General features: G+C 60.3%; 1 long non-coding RNA gene across 2 annotated transcripts; it reads right to left on the reverse strand.

Moving 5' to 3' along the window:
* Nucleotides 1–12,932: 12,932 nt before the first annotated feature.
* LOC308642407 lies at nt 12,933–15,856 on the reverse strand. Of its 2 annotated transcripts, XR_014020553.1 has the most exons (4): nt 15,650–15,856; nt 15,006–15,143; nt 14,681–14,877; nt 12,933–13,444 (listed from the first exon to the last, which is right to left on the reverse strand). It is a non-coding gene; the product is annotated as an uncharacterized lncRNA (long non-coding RNA). The 2 variants fall into 2 exon arrangements; XR_014020554.1 differs by lacking the exons at nt 15,006–15,143; nt 15,650–15,856 and adding an exon at nt 15,193–15,586.
* Nucleotides 15,857–16,979: the final 1,123 nt, after the last annotated feature.

Below are 16,979 nucleotides of genomic sequence, written 5' to 3' on the forward strand. Positions count from 1 at the left end.
TGCTGGGAGGTGAGTGCTGGTCCCGCTCATCTTTGTGGGGAGCACTGGGGCTGGTGTAATTAAGCCATGCCGTCTGGTTGCCATGGCATCCTGCCAGCACGGTGCCCATCAGCCTGCAGAAGTGGGTCACGCACTCGCCTCCTCCTCATTTTTGAACTTCTGTGAAATAATGATGAATCAGATCCAAGTGCGGCCTGGCCCGCCGCTGTGCGCTCTCCCCCTTGGCCACTTTCTGAGCAGCCCATTGCTGTAACGAGCCACTAGAGGAAGAGACGACTTGTCACCTCTGGGTGTCAATTACCTCTGTGTTCCAGGGCCAGTTAGCAGCTTCCTCGGTGGGAGCTAGGCATCTGCACGGCATGGAAAGTCCTCCCTGAAGTCTGACCCTTTGCCTCCCTTTGTTGTCTGGGGGGGGAGGGCATGCTGTGACACAGGTGAGTGACATCTCTGGACCCCACCACAATGAGGCTCCCTCTGGTCCATACACATCCCCTTTCTGTCTGGGGCTGGGGGCCCAGTGTGGACTCCTCTCCACCCACACCTGCTTAGCACGGCCCGGAGCTGCAGTCTTTTCATTAAGTGTCTACCTGCACCTGGCACAGGTGACACTGAGAGGAGCAGGTCTGTGGTGCTGCCTCTGTAAAAGAGGCAGGCGGGGTGACTGCGGGGGGCTTGGGAGAGGCTGGACAGTGGGAAGAACAGAAGGACACTGTGGGGGACTGAATGGTGGCCCAGCAGACACCGGCCACTATCTGAAGGTGGTCTTACTTGGAAATCGTCTTTGCAGATGTCATTAAGTTAAGGAGCTAGAGAAGGGATCATCCGCTGCTATCACTGACAGGTGCCCTTGAGGAGAAGGGGAGGAGGGGCAGAGACCGTGCTGGGGCCACAGAGGAGCTGGAAGAGGCAGGCAGGACCCTTCCCCAGGGCCTCAAGGGGACTTGGCCCACAATACCCGGATTGTGGCCTCCTGGCCTCCAGGACTGGGAGAAGGACCCCTGTTGTTTAGCCCCCAGGTCTGTGGCCACTGGCCATGGCAGCCAGGAAATCAACAGACACCACGCCCAGTCACGAGTGTCTAGTGCCCAGCCTGAGCCCCAAGGTCACTGGTGGCAGGGGCTGCCTGGAGCCCGGGAGGGCCTGGGGTGCACCTAGGAGCTCCTCTTTTGGTGCACCCCCAGCATTTCCTGCACTCAGGAAGAACCCTAGGAAGCAGAGGAAAGGGGCTCTGGAGGGCGGCAGGGTCTGGGGCCCACAGCCCTGCCATTCCCGGGCTACACCATCTTGGGTGACACTAGTGACAGCACTGTCTTGCATCAGCCTCAAGCAAGACCACCCGGCAGAATCCCCACCCGAGGCTCACCATGCAATGGGGTCGGGTAGGTAGACAGCAGGAGGCTGTGGAAGAGGCCATGGAGAGGGGTCTGCAGAGCTCTCCACCAGGAGCCACGTTAGCCTGAGACCTGGGCAGGGAGGACCAGCCCCGGGCCAGGCGCAGAGCCTGCAGCTCTAAACCGCGAGCAGGAAAGAGCTCTGATGGTCAGCAAGCCTGTGGAGGAGCCGGGTGTGGGTCATAGGGCTTCGGGGGTGTCCAGGGGGAGCAGAAGGGCAGCACGCACTGTTGCAGAAATGAGCAGGGGGCAGTAGGAGGGGACAGGGAGCAGTAGGGGGGGACAGGGAGGAGTAGGAGGGGACAGGGACCTGCGGTTTGGGGAAGGTGGGAGTGGAGTTCTCGCTGCTCAGCGCTGGGATCACTGAGGGAGGGCAGAGGGAGTCCTCAGAGCCTCCCAGGTTCTGTCTGAGTAGCTGGACATGGGGGCATGCAGTGAGCAAGACGCTGTCACTGTGAGGCCTTGGGGTCCCATCCAGGCCAGCCAAGGGGACGTTTCTATAAGATGTCCACCTGCAGACCACCAGTGGGCAGCTGAAGTGTGAGGAGGAAGGGCTGAGGTGGATGTGGTCTCTACCCTTGGGGTATAAAGGGGTCAGAACCCAGAAGGCTCCAGCCCAGGCAGGCCTCCAGTGGACAGGGGGCAGGAGGACTGGAGGTGGCATAAGGAAGGCTCAGCTTATGTGAGCAGGACTGTCCCTGCGTGAGGACTCCATGGAACAGCCGTGGTTTGGAAATGTGCCAGCAGGTGACAGGAAGGGAGGCCCAGGAAAAGGGCTACTGGCCACCTTCCTGGGTGTCACCTGCTCTGCTCTCGGAGGCTGGGGACTGGACACAGTCGTCCCATGCAGGCAGAAGGCATGAGACAGGCCTTGGTCACCCTCCTCCCTCAGACAGGGAACTGCAGCGCCCAGGCCAGGCCACCTTCGAGGGCCTTCCGCCTGCGGTTCTGGGCCCAGGACCTCCAGCCCTGCCTCCTGCAGGTGTGCTTGGCTCCGACTGTGCCACAGTCTGGGAGAGCCAAGCCCAGCTTCCTGGAAACAGGAGATCTGCAGGCTCCAGATACACCCAGCCCACGTGCTCACACACAAGCACATGCACAGACACGCGCGCTCAGGGGTGCACACGGCGTCTCCTCCTCCTGTCCTCCACTTTCTAGTTCCACATTGTGTCTAGCTAGTGACAGGCTCCAGCAGGCCAGGCCAGTGACAAGCCCCACTCACTCTCCCAAGTCCAGTTTACTGGGGGTCTTCAGGGGAGGGGATGGAGGGCATAAGGAGTCTTCTGCTCAGAGGGAAGGCCAGGGGAGCTGGAGGACTAGAGGGAGGACAGAGACAGCACCTCCTGGACTCCTGGGAGACTCGCCCAGAAAGGAGCACTGGTCACTCAGGCCTGGCCATCAGCAGTACGGTGTGGCCCAGCCCTTTCCCAAGCACATCCCACAGCTGGACCCTGTGCAGATGGACAGGTAAAGAAGAAAGACCACCACACTCAGTTATATGTGTGACAAGTGCCATGACCGGGAGTGATGGGGCCTGGGAGGGACAGGGAGGGGACAGCTCTTCTCCCCAGCACTGCATCCCTGGGTTCTGGCAGGGCTCACAGCCACCAGCTTCCCTTGCAGTCACAGGTGGGAGTCGGCCATCAGGACAGCAGTCACGTGGCAGTGCTCAGGGTCCATGCCTAAAAGGCAGTTGGTGTGGACCCTGTGCCCCAGCCTCTGCCCTGCTGCTTGGAATAAGCTGATGGTGGCTGGAGCTCCAGCCACCATCCTGGGCCCTAGAGACGGCGGAGCAGAAGCTGGAGCTCTGGGTCCTGACGGCTGCGCTGCCTATCATGCCTGGGCTGCCCACACCTGGTGGAGCCTCCCTGAGGAGACCTAGGACAGGACCTGGGCAGTGGAGGAAGTATGCCCAGTGACAGGACTGGTCTGAGAAGGCAGCACTCAGAGCAGGCCTGGAGCCCAGGAGGGTGGAGGGAGTGAGACCTGTCCCTCCATGTCCTTGGGACACCCTGGCCTCCTCCTTGAGCATCCATCCTCAGTCCCACACTGGGCCTCTGCACCTGCCTGTGACACCAGTGTCTGTCCCGGAGCAGCCCTCACCCCAGATCTGATAGTTCTGTCTCTTAGGAGACTGGCCCAGGGGCGGACTAAGGAGGACTGTCCTCCTGCTTGAACCCCACACCTGGCCAGGACCTGGGGTTCTGGGCTCCAGGTCCAACCGGGCCCCTCAAGGACTCACACGAAGTCAGCCAGGCCCTAACCCCGCATGGTGGTGTGGAGATGCCCCAGGGAGAAAATCAGACTCCACCACCTGCCTTCAGCAAGGTGGCTGCGGAGGGGGCCTCCGCCAGCTCAGAGGGGCTCCCAGGGCCAGCGTGGGCCCTCCACTGCCTGCTCACCAGAGGCATCTCCAGGTCTGAAAACCCTCCCTCCCTGAACACCACTCCTGTACCCTGGACTTGGGCTTCTGGGGATCCCAAGCGGGTTCAGTTGGCCCATACCCCCGCTGCCCAACAAATGTAAGTTAAGCAATTTGCTCAAGGTCAAAGGCTGGTCCCTGCTGCTCAGGTCGGGCTGTGACCACCCTGCCTGCCGCATGCATCCTGGAATCCGTGCAGCTCTGGTGCCTTCAGGGCTGGGCCATGAGCTCTGTGGCCAAGCCTGCCTGTGCTCTGTCCTGCGGGTGGAGGCAAGGGACGCGCAGGGAGCCCCGGGGAGGGCAGGGCAGGGGGCCTCTTCCCCTTCCTTCCGGGTGGCCCGCCGTCACGGTGACCTGAGGGCAGCCCTGCCAGGCCGCCATCCAGCCGCCCTGCGGCGCAGGAGGCTGGAGAGGCGGGGCGCAGGCGGGGTCGCCCTCGAGGCGGTGGCGGCGGTGGCGGCTTGCGCTGGCCCCGGAGGCGCTCACTCGCGGAGGGTTTTTCCACTGCCGCTCCGCGGCGCGGCCTCCCCGCAGTAGCTTAATTAGCTGTTTTCCAAACAGGCAAAGCGTGACTCAGCACTTCGCCACTCGTTCTAAATCTGTCGCTGACCCCCCAGGTGTCTTTTAGCCCTGTCCTCGGGGAGATGAGATCACGGGGCCAGGAGACGAAGGCCACCTCCCGCCGCTGCTGCACCCTGCAGGGCCGGGCGGCTCCCGCGGTTCCTGGTGGCCCGAGGCCCCGCCCCGCCCCGCCCCAAGGGAAGTAGAACCGAGGCCCTGGCCCGCGGTGCATCCCTGCGGAGCTGCGCAGGGCTCCCGGGTTGCCAAGGCCAGGTCCCGTCCTCCCAGGGCTTCACCGAGGGCCGCGCCTAGGGGCTCCGCTGTGGGTGGCAGAGGTCTCTGACTCCTGGCGCCCTTGGCAGGGGTCAGAGCCTGCTCCTCCACTCGGCCCCGTTCTCCCTCCCTCCCCTGGCTGCCCCTCCCTCCTCCCTCCTCCCTCCTCCCTCCTCCCTCCTCCCTCCTCCCTCCTCCCTCCTCCCTCCTCCCTCCTCCCTCCTCCCTCCTCCCTCCTCCCTCCTCCCTCCTCCCTCCTCCCTCCTCCCTCCTCCCTCCTCCCTCCTCCCTCCTCCCTCCTCCCTCCTCCCTCCTCCCTCCTCCCTCCTCCCTCCTCCCTCCTCCCTCGAGCTGGGGGACCCAGCGCCCCCTCAGGGATCTTAGCAGGAAGCCAGGCACTGATGAGATGATTTGGTGGCCCAGAGGCAGAGAGGTTGGGGGGCGCTGCTCAGGGTGACGTGGCCCCAGGGATTTAGGAGGGTGAGTGGTCTAAGCCGGCCCCTCCCCAGCAGGAGCCCTTGCTAGGCGCCCTGGGAGCACCTGGCGGGGTGTGTGGCTCCAGGTGGGTCGGCCCAGGCTTCCATGCTTGGAGGAGGAGCCCCGGAGCAGGTGTGTGAGCTGGGGAGGGAGTCCTGCTGCCCTTCCCTCCTGCGATGCACCAGGCAGCTTCTCAGCCCGGGGCTGTTGTACCCACCTCGACAGCCACGTGGGCACAGCGCTGTTCTGCAGTTCTGGGGTCCGAGCTCTGAGATCAGGGCGCCACAGGCTCGCTCCTTCTGGAGGCCCTGGGCAGCCACGGTTTCCCCTCCCAGCCCAAGGCCCTCCTCCCTCTTCCAGGCGGCAGCCTCTTCTGTTCTCTCTGACCTCTGCTTCTGCCCCACTTCTGTCTTATCTGCCCCCAACTCTTCTTAGCAGGACCCTTGTGATTGCAGCAGGCCTCCTTCATAATCCAGGATAATCACCCCACACCCAATCCTTAATTTAATCACAGCTGCAAAGCCCCCTGGGCACAGAAGCTAAGGTTTCCACGGACTGGGGGGTGGGTGGGATGGGATGCAGCATACTGGGGGGCTGTCTTCTGATCCGGCTCTGACCATCCCTGCCTGTCCGGGAATTCATCTCCTGGGTCCATGATGGCCTGTGGATTACAAGCACCACTGCTCAGGCAGTTCCAAGGGACTATCTTTGTGGGTGGCTGTAAACTCTGAAGGGCTGGACTCTCTGGTGCCTTCCTGGTGTGTGGCCCTACCTCTATCATGCCACCTCGGCCTGCAGAGTGTGGCCCACCTGGGTGAGGCGGGGGCTCCACAGAGAGGCCCATTCACTAAGATGGACCTGCAGCTGCCTTCCAGAGGCGGGGCACTGCCCCCGGGAGGCTGAGTGCTGTGCTCTCATTCCTGGCTGCAAAACGTAATTATGGATGTTGAATAAATTACATGTTAGCATGGATGATTTCTCTCTGCTTCTCCTGCTTTTATTAGGCAACTACAGAATATGGCCAGATGCTCTGAGTGAAGCTACCGATTTCACTGTGGGCACAGCCAAAGCCCCGAGGAAGAACAAGTCCGCTTGCAGCCCTGTCCCGCTGTCCAGCTCCTTCACCAAGCTGGTGCTCATCAGTCACAGCTCCTGCCCACCTCAGTCGCTCCACCCAGAGGGAAGACCCTCATCCAGCTCTGGCTCAGCCTTCTGTGGTTTAGATTTAATAAGTTACTTAATTTTGTTTTTCTGGGTAGAAATGGAAATCAGCCCTGGCCTGTCTTCTAAAGGCACCTGTGCCCCTCTCAGGGCCCAGCAGCTGTGCTCTTCTCTCTGGGTAGAGTCCAGATGCTGGAACCAGTGGTCTGGGGCCAGGGAACCCTAGCACCCAGAAAGCATGTGCCTGCTCAGACCTGAAGGGGGTGGGGCTGTGGGGGCAGCAGGTTGAACTCGGGGACCCCAGACTGGCACCCTCATATTGGCTCATCTCCTGAAGAAAGTTCTTTCTCTCTGAACAGACGTGTCCACCTGTTTGTCCACTTTGTGGTCACTGATTACAAATGGCCGCCAGCCCGCCCCTCTGAGACATTAAGACAGGTGCCCAGCAAGGCCATGCTTTCTCTTCTTTCTTTGGAGCTGGGCATTGAACCCAGGGGTCTACCACTGAGCTATACCTGCTGGTCCCCCACTTTTATCTTTTGAGGGAGGGTCTTGCTAAGGTGCCCAGGCTGGCCTTGAACTTGCCACCCTCCTGCCTCCTCCCTCCTGAGCAGCTGGGACTCTGGACATGCCTCGTGCTGAGCAAGAGCACATGGTTTCTACACAGCTGTCTGGGTAGCCCAGCACTGCACCTGGCCTGTCTGGAGCTGGGTCAGCGTTTCTCAGGTTTGGCCCCAAGCTAGACACGGAGAGACATCTCCCAGCCAACCTGCTCCCAGGCCAGCTCGGGCGAAGAAGTGTGGATGGAAACTTCCCTCTCTGTCTCTGGAGGCTCAGAGATGGAGCTGCCTGGATCCCCGGGGCACCACGTGGAAGAGAAAGGCGAGCAGAAGACCTGGGGCAAGACCTGGGCAGTACTCCACTAATGCTCATTGTAAAGTATCAGAAAAGTATAGCCTGGTCATCAAACCCTGGGGTCAGGGGTACTGCTGCTAAAACAAGGCCACTAAATAGGGTGGGTGGGTGCGCTTTCTATTTTTTGTACTGGAGATTAAACCCAGGGGTGCTCTATCACTGAACAACACCCCCAGCCCTTCTTATTTTGTATTTGGAGACAGGATCTTGCCAAGTTGCTGAGGCTGGCCTCGGACTTGCAATCCTCCTGCCTTAGCCTTCTGAGATATTGGGATTAGAGGTGTGCCTGGACATTTGGGCTGACTTCTGTCTCAAGTTCAAAGTGAACTATTTTACATCCAGAAAGGGAGAAGGAAGCTTCTCTGACACTCACGGCCCTGATTTATAAAGTCAGCGATTCTGTGAAGCTTGCTGTGGCCAGTGTTTTATGTCGCCCTTTTACACACACAATCCATTTTACGAGTTGTTTAAGGACGAGACAGGAAAATGCATGCTTTCTCCCATGTAGCAAATTGACGAGCCCAGCGTCTCCAATCAATAAAATCATATCTGCTGACCTGCAGGAGGAGGTGAAATGGCATCCTGGGGGTGTGCTCCCACGGCAGGGAGCCGGTGGGGCGGCCTGCAGAGATTTCTGGGCTGTTCTGCTGATGTCTTGAAAAATGATCTGGCACTGTGCACGAGCAGATGGCCAGGGGTGGGGCCGGCCTCGGAGCAGTGCTGGGGAAATTACCAGCTCTGCTGGTGAAACCCTGTGGGCAGAGGCTGCCGGGGAGTAGGGTCACCCGCAGGGAGGGCGCATGCATCAGCGCACATCTTCTTAGCACCCCACCCAGTGATTTCTTTCTTTCTTTCTTTTTTTCGTTTTTTGAACCGGGGATTGAACTTGGGGGCACTCAACCACTGAGCCACACCCCAGCCCTATTTTATATTACATTTAGGGACAGGGTCTCACTGAGTTGCTCAACACCTCGCGGTTGCTGAGGCTGGCTTGGAACTCACAATCCTCCTGTCTCTGCCTCCAGAGCCTAGTGATTTCTACCTTCTCCTTGCACACTGCCCGCCACCAGAAGCTAACCACCACCCAGAGGCTCTTCCTTCACGGAGCAAAACCCCCTCCCGGGCCTCTAGCCGTGGTGATTCTGTGCCTTCCAGCTGAGGAGTAAATGGATTCAGAGGTGCCAGCCCAATGCCTCCCTCTGGCAGTGTCCAGGGCCTTCTTGCCTCCTGGGCCCCAGCCCTGAGCCTTGGTCTCCTTTGTCACATCAAACATGGACCCTTCTCCACAGCCAGTCCAGATTCCTCACCCTTTCAACGTGCCTGGCCAGGCCTGCCTCTGGCTTCGACTCCCCAGGCCCAGCCGGCCTGCTCCTTCCCCTGGCTTGGGCCTGAGCAGCCCTCTCCCCCGGGAAGCCTCCCGGGGTGGCGCCTCCTGTGGGGGGACTGCTCTTCTCTCTGCTCTCACACTTCCCCTGAGGCCAGGATGCCCCACGCCTCTGTGGCAGTTGCGTGTAAGGGTGCAGTTTGGGCACAGGGGTGCAGGCGTGTGGGTGTGTGTCCAAGACCAAACCGCGTCCTGGTTCCCAGGTCCGGCACAGTGAGGCTGAGGCCCGTGGGTGGAGCAGGGAGTGAAGGATGCACGTGTGAGGTGACTCGACTCTGACTCTGACTCTGGCTCCCTGCGCTGGCCCCCTGCGCAGGCCCAGGGTTCAGGGGCATGTGGCTGTGGTCCAGGCACCGCTGGTCTGCGCTGGCCTCACCTCCCCTGCCCACAGACCAAGCCCGCACCACACTGGGAAGCATGAGCAGCGCTGCCCCCTGCTCGGCCCAGCACCTGCGCCCACACCCCCCCACCAGGGAGATGGCATGCTCCAAGTGCCCACCTGCGGGCTCCTCCGCCCTGGGTCTATGCAACACCAGGAAGGGGAGAGTCGCCCATGGCCCTGGAGTCCACCACGCCTCGCCCACCCCTCCTGCTCCTCCCTGGCTCCAGGACAGCGTGGTCCCACATGCACACGGCTCCCCACTCTGAGTTCACTGCCCCCAGCCCTGCATGGAGCCCTCAACTCAGGTCAGCCAGCCACAGACCACCCCCTGCCAGGGTCCTCCGTCCTCCTGCCCAACCCGAGGTGTCCAGCGGGCTAGGCCTTTCTCCCGTGTTCTCTTGGGTAGGTGAAGCTCTGACAGGTGGGTCTCCTCCGAGGTCACCTCCTCCCAGCATGCTGCATGGGACCTGCTGGTCAGCTCCTTCCTCCGCCTGTCAGGCCCTCTCCCACTCAGAGCCCCATCCTCAGCTCTTCCACGCTGCTGAGCCACCTCTGTGGGTACGCCCTTGTCCCTGTAACTTGGTGGCCTCTTCCCTCCTGAGTCCTGGTTCCAGACCCCTCTCCAGCTGCCCAATTTAGCTTCCACGTCTTTGAAGAGAGCAGACCTCTCCCGCTGCACCCCCTTCCACTTTCCCCTGGATTGTGTGATCCTCTCTCTGACCTCACTTCCTTCCTGTGGACTGCCGGGACCTGTCCCCACCTGAGATCAGCCCAGTGTTCCTGGAGAAGGCGCACGCCATGAGGACGAGCCTCCTTCTGGTTCAGCCACAGATCTCACCTGGGCACCCAGAGTGGCCCGTCAGACCACCCTGGGGTGAGGGGCAGGCCCTTACCCTTCAAACCAAGGTGCTCCTACTGCATCTCCACCAAAATCCCTCCTGGTCCCCTGCTCCTGCCCCCTCACCTGCTCCCTCACTTGACCTTGACCTGGACTCACTTCATTGAGAAAATCAGACCAGCTGCCCGGGGGGGGGCCACCCACATCTACTTGCCCTCTGGCCTGTCCCTGCTCCTGCCTGAGGCCAGCTTTCCCTTATCCCCCCAACCTGCACTCCGGGGCTTCTCCTGGAACCTCCCCTCTCTCCCACCGAGGACTGCTCCTTTGGCATTGCGGCTGCTCCTACCCTTGCCAAGCCTCCCATGGGCCTCTGCCGCAGGCAAGGCTGGGTTGCAGGAGGTGGGCGTGGTCAGCAGGAGCCCCCGGAAAGTCCCTGGTACAGCTCTGTGAAGCCCTTTACAGAAAACAATTCAGAGTCTTGTTTCTGAAACAACAACGGTTTGTATGCAATCAAATCGTGTTTTCCAGAACTCTCCGATCATTTGTGTTCAGATCTTTGCAGTCCGGATCTGCCTTCTGATTCCCAGACCCACACACGCTGTCGCTGTTCTTCATTGTCTTCTGGCTGCTCTGAGTAATTCACCCACCAAGTCCCGTGGCTTTTGGGTTTTGGGTTTTTTTGTTTGTTTTGGGTACCAGGGACTGAACTCAGGGGCACTAGACCACTGAGCCACACCCCCAGCCCTGAGTTGCTCTCCGAGTTGCTTAGCACCTTGCCACTGCTGAGGCTGGCTTTGCACTCAACCATCCTCCTGTCTCTGCCTCCTGAGCCTCTGGGATTACAGGTGTGAGCTGCTGTGCCCAGAGCAAGTCCTGTCTTGCTCCCACTGCCCGGGCCTCAGCAGGGAGCCCACACTCTGGGACTGGATGGGCCCTGGGACCCGGCTTCCTTCCCACCTTTCCCAAGGACAGGGCTTCTGGTGATTTCGAGATGAAGCAGAAGACAAGACGTTGGTGGGACCACGCCGCACTCCTGGGGCTTGGGCTCCGTGTGCCCTTCCTCCCCATCATGGCCAGCGCTCCATTCTGAGAAGGAAAGGACCCACAAAGAGCATCCAGACTCTGCCTCGGGGAATTGCAGCTGAGCACACCGAGGACCCTGAGCAGCCCCCAGGGTCATCAATAGGCCATTGAGGAGGGCCAGGGCCGGCCCCATGCCAACGCCTCCTTGAGGCAGGGCCAGCTACTTCCCCTGGTTCACACCAGCTCGGCACTCAGTGGACACTGCCACAGGACTCCGGAGATATTTATTAAATTGGAGTGAAGAACGGAAGGTTCTAGAAGCTAAGCAGGTTTGGGTCTGCATTTGAGGACCCATTCCCAGGGTGCCCCCTTCTCCTCCTCTGCTCTCGGGGGGCAGAGTGCCTGTCCATCATCCGTTCACCTAACACTTACAGCTGCCCCTTCCAAGGTTTCAGTCACCGTGGTCCAATCAATAATATCAAGTGGAAGCTTCCAGAAATAAACAGTTCATAAGTTTTAAATTGCTTGTCATCCTGAGATGTGTGATGAGATCTCACGTCACCCAATCTGTCCTCCCTGGGTGTGAGTCAGTCCGGGGTCCCTGCACTGCACATGCTGCCCACCCGTCAGTCACTTAACAGCCACCTGGGCCTCAGGTCAACTTGGGGCTATCGCGGTGCTTTGTGCTGAAGCAATGCCCGTGTCACTTAACGATGGCCTTCAAGGGCACGAGGAGTGGTGCAGAGGAGGCCCCCGGGCCCGGCATGGCAGGGCAGGCGGGCTGGTGCTGTGGCAGTGCCACAGGCCTTGAGGGAGGAGATGTGGTATAGACGGGGCTCCCAGCTACCCCAGGCTCCCCACCCGCAGGCCGTGGAGTGCAGGCCCCGCAGAGTAGCCGATGCCTGTGTGTCCTGTCTCCACCCAGGAGCGCGGCTGGCCCTGGGATACGCAGAGCCAGCAGGACTGATCCCCACAGGGCGCGCAGGGCGCGACAGACCACATTCACAGCAGGAGGGTGGGAGGGTGACAGGCAGTGGGCTGCGGCAGGCTGTGTTCCGGGGGACCCACGCTCCCCTGGAGGAAGCGGGCGAGAGCCCTGGAAGGTGCGCTAGGAGAGGGAACCACGGTGCAGGGACTGGCATGGGTTCCCTCTTCCACCCCAGCCCTGCGGGTCCAGGCTGGCTCTGTGAGGGCGGTCGCCGGGCCAACAGATTGGGCGGTAAGAGGCAGGGTGCATCGGCACAGCAGGGTGGCTGGAAGTCCTGCGTCCGTCTGTGCCAGGCTGTTTTCCAATCTGAGAAACGGGTTGTTGCTGAAATGAGTCCGTGAAAACCAGGCGCTTACCCCGGAGCCCAAGGGCTGCGCTTGATAAAGAACACAGGGAGCAGCCGGCCCTGCCACCTGCATCTGGCTCCCCACTTGGTCCCACTGGCCTCAGGACCCATGGGTCAGGGCCCCTGCCACCCCCACCCCATTCCCTGAGCCCTGACGCCAGCCCCCCTGCCCTGGACCCAGGCCCTCCTTGGGGTGGTCCACTGGGAGGGATCGGTGTGGATCCCATTTACGGACCTGAGCCTGAGGTCCACGCGGGTCAGTGGTGTGTGCAGGACCCAGGGCCACCAGTGTCCAGCGGGGATTCTGCTGGGTCTCCCCAGACTCCCCAGATACGCCAGTGTCCCCAGAGTTGCATCCACATGTGCTCCTTTCACTTCTGTTGTGGTCAGCTGTGTTATGAGGGACACGAGGGAGAGTGGGGACTGACCAGGAAATCACCCTGTAGGGGACTTTCCACCTGCCTGTGCTCATAGGACCCTCCAGGGCCAGAAGAGGCACCTAAATCTGTCTGTTGTTTTGTCGTTTATTTTATGGGTGAAATTAGCTGCTGACTTCATAGCCAAGGCTTGGAGACTCACGGACACCCTCAGGAATTGCCTCTGACTCTGTGCTGGACCAGAAGCCACTCGAGCGGGGGTCTCCTTTGAGCCCGCAGCATGGGGCTCTGCATGCAGGAAGCACCCCTAGACCTGGGCTGCCCCAGGCTCCCTGCCACAGTGCGGAACGCTGGCTCTGGGGGAGGAAGGACCCAGGAAGCTTGGCTGCAGTGCAGCAGCAGGTCCACAGGGCTGGCCAGGGGCTGCTGAGTGCCGTCCAAGGCTACCTGGGTCTCTTGCAGCCCTTGCGGAGTTAACGCGGCTCCTCAGAATGACCGGATGCAGCTGCGTTTGTCTTCTTTATTATGGCTGCCACAGCCAATTTAACAGGGACAACGGGTACTACCTAAGTGAGACCAACAGCCCAGGAGACTGTCCCAGACAGGACATCCCATCTGCTGGGTAAAGAGGGTGGCAGTGGGAGTCAGGAGGCTGGAAGAGGGGCCTTGGAGATGTTGGAGGACAGGCGGGCACCTGGGAGACCCCACGGCCTCAGGGACAGCCCTGGGTCCATGCTGTGTCACTAACCCAGGGAGGTGCTTTGCAGGTCTCTGCAGGCCACAGGTGACCTCGGAGCTGCTGTGGGAGGGGGCAGGGTCCTCCGGGAGCAGCAGGAGAATTCAATAAGCAGGAACGAGACAACCGGGAGCGTGCAGCGGCAGCATTCCTGTGACCTTATTTCCAGCCTGTAGCGGGAAGGAAAAGATCAATAAGGAAATTACTGCTCCTTCTCTCCGAGCCGGCGGCCGGAAGCGCCCGTGTTCTGCAGCCCTTCCCCAGGGCCTGGCTTGGGGAGGAAGACAACAGCCCCGGAGGGAGCACCCTGAGCGGCTGCCAGCTCCCAGGGGCTCTGCAAACTTGGGCCAATTAGAGGACCATTGTGTGACACTGCACCACTTCACCTATAAGAGCCCAGTCTGGTGTCAGGGGACGTCCCATCTTGGTTGCCACTAACTATCTGTGCTAACGCGCACAGGCGGTAACTAGTATCTCTGGACCTGCATGTCTCTACCTGCGGAGCAGGGCTAATAGGCTTCAGAGGCAGAGCACAGCACGGTGAGGTCCCCACCAAGAGGCGACATCACGTCACCAGAGGAGGGGCGTGAGCCCAGCACACTCACTGTGCCGTGGGGCCAGGGAGGGCTCCGCGTCAAGCCTTTTCCAGTTAAAGCAAGCCAGTGGCCCTCAAGTCGCAGCGCAATGCCAGCCTGGGCAGAGCTGTCACAGCGTGGCCACCAGCACAGGCTCCTTGTCCTCCAGGACCCCTCCGCGGAGCCAGTGTTGCTATTCTCAGTGGGACGAGGAACCTGAGGCCGGAGCAGGGTGTGTGGGGTGGAGGAAGGTGGCCCAGGTCACTACGCCCCCGCCTGAGTTTGCCCTGCCCTCGCTGAGTCACAGGGGACTCAGGCCAGGCTGGAGGCCTGGAAGCCTTGGGGAGGCCGCAAGAGCAGAACTCTGTTCCAGAAGCAGGAGGCGTGCGGTCACTGGCCCTGTTTTGCCAGGGAGGACGCTGCACCTGGAGGGAGCAGAGTCAGTTCCCACCGCCATGCACCTGCCCTGCTTCCCACGGGGTCCCTGGCTTAGTCAGTGTGAGTGCCTGCACATGTGTGTGCACGTGTGTGTGTGATTGTGTGTGTGTGTGAGCACATGTGTGTGCACATGTGTGTACGTGTGTGCATGTGTGTGTGTGTGTGTGTGTGTGTGAAAGAGCGAGCTGGGGCAGCAGGACGGAGGGGACACTGAGGAAAGTCTTCCCTTCCACCTGTGGCCCCTCCCTGCGAGGGAGGTCGAGGCCAGGCCGGGCATGCGTGGGGAGGGAGGCTGGCAGAGGCAGAAGCAGGTGCCTGCCCTTTGGCTCCAGCCTCCTTGGCCAGGGCCTCCCCTCCTCTGAGCCCTCCTCAGTGCCGGCCGTAGTGACTCACCAGTGCAGGGAGCTGGAGAATAAGCCCAGATCCTAGCCTGCAGTGGCACACTCTGCTGCCTGCTGTGACGAGGGGCAGTCCTGGCTCGCCAGCTGGGGCTCACTGAGACAGCCCGAGGGCCAGCCGAGCAGGGCGAGAGCTCAGCCCAGGCCGGGCAGCGGGTCCTGGGCTCCTCCTTAATCTCCTCATGTCTGTTTCTGTAAAGTGGAGACAGTGGGCAGGGTGAGGGGCTCCAGGAAGGTCCTGGGGGACACACCCAGCCTTGCCTTAGGTGCTGGCAAAATCTTGGGACTTCGGCACCTGGTTCAGAGCCACAGAGACGTACCAGCTTGGAACTGCTTCAGTCTTTACAGACCCAGGAGGACAGACAGAGGCAAAACCGCTCCGATTTCACCAGCACTGCCTGGTGAGGCTCCACCGTCACAGTGGCCAGGCCTCATGGCACAGGAGCTCCTAAAGATGACTTTAAAAAGCAAAGAAGTGCTGGAGTCATCGAGATCATGTCTCCTTACCTGCAGGGAAATGCTCCCTGGTGTGGAAACTGGTCCTAGATCCTGGGGTGGAATTTCCAAGGCAGCATGGAACACAGACTCAGTAGGGAGGCTTCAGAAACAGTCCCAGGCACCCAGGACTCGGGGGCAGGGGGAGTTGGTCTGCTTAATAAATCCGACTGGGAGAACTGGGCAGCCTTCGGGCAAAGACCGTGGCCCACACCTCACTCCACAGAACCCCAAAGGGCACAGTCTCAACAAAGGCAGGGAGCCCCACACACCCAGGAGCAAGCACAAGAAAATCCCTCCTGAGCCAGGAGCGTGCAGGACTGTCCCGTGACCCGGAAGTCAGGCATCAGAGAAGAACTGGTCATTTCAATTACATAAAAAAACCCCATGACCCTGACCCAAACCAAGAGAACAGTGACCAGCCAGGGTCAGCAGCGGGCATCACATAACCCGAAGGCTCACTTCCCACCTGTGTAAGCAGCTCCTGAGAGAGAAAGGAACTGAGCAGGAAATGGTGGGGGTCAGGGAAACAGCCGGAGCAGGGAAGCCCCAGGAAACATGGCACCAGAGCGGCACTCACTGCTCCTGCTGCCCCAGACGAGGCGTGTCCCCACCCCCCACAAGGCCGATGCCTGGCACCCTTGGCCCCCTGCACCCCTAACACGGACTGTCCCCAGCCAGTGGCCCTCCTCCCAGCCCTCTGGCCAAGGTTGGACCCGGAAGGAAGCCAGCTGCACCAGGCCTCCGTGACCTCGGCGAGAGCAAGACCCGGGACTCAGAGCCAGAGGACCCTGGGCACCTGTGTGGTCTCCAGTCCTGGGCCTCCGGAGGGAAATGAACCCTGTGGGAATCAGGGACGTTCCAGGCCCAGCTGCCAACAGTCAGGAGTCTTACGCTTTGATCCCACATACCCTGAAGAAGTGCTGGGTTTTGATTCTAGGCCAAACTTTTAATAAAGAAAATTCATCCTCAGATATTCTGCCACCAGCTCATATATTCAGTTATTGGAATCAGGAGGTGGCGGTTTGATTTGCTCACTGCATGGACCCGTTTTTCTTGCGTATTTAATCTCCCGTAGATATTTTCACTAGCGGATGCTCAGCTGAGACAGCAAATTCATGCTGGACCTAACGGGCCGCTCTTTTGTCTTCTGGTAGGGTGTTTGCCTGTTGGGTTTACTGGGCCGTCAAGGGGAAGCTCCGCAGGAATGGGTGCCTAATGCACAGTGCACAAAGCCACTCCTGTCCCGCTGTGCAAAGAGAGGGTCTCATCCCATGGGGATCCGGCGGTGGCCTTGCACACCTGTGTTATCGCTCTGTGAAAACTGAGGGCTTCTGTGTCAATGGCCAGCTCCTCCGCCTCATGGGGGGACACCGTCTCCCTCCAAGACATTTGTACCCATGGAAGTATAAAAACGTCCCCCACTCCCACAGGTTCTAACTGGAAGCTGTTCTAACTGTCTGTCTGTGGTGGGGTGTCAGGGCCGGCTGGCTCCAGGAGCTGCTCTAGCTAACGAGGCTGTAATTAAGGATGAGCTTCTCCCCACCCCCTACCCCCTCCTCTCCTTAACGTGGCCTTTCAGAGGATGCTCCCAGCTCTCTGGCTGAAGAAATGTAGGCAACAAGAAGAGTGAGAAAGGTTGTTTTTTTTTTTTTTTTTTGTCTTGGGTTGGGCTTGAATGGTCACCTACTGGATACCTAAGATCTTCCCCCAAGTCCCAGAGAGTGTACTGGAAGTGGAAGAGTCACAGATGCTGGGGAGGACAGGCTGGCGGGGAGGTCAGCCGCAGAAAGAGGAGG

This window comes from Spermophilus citellus (genome assembly GCF_964194105.1).
Source record: "Spermophilus citellus genome assembly, chromosome: 2".
Taxonomy (NCBI): domain Eukaryota; kingdom Metazoa; phylum Chordata; class Mammalia; order Rodentia; family Sciuridae; genus Spermophilus; species Spermophilus citellus.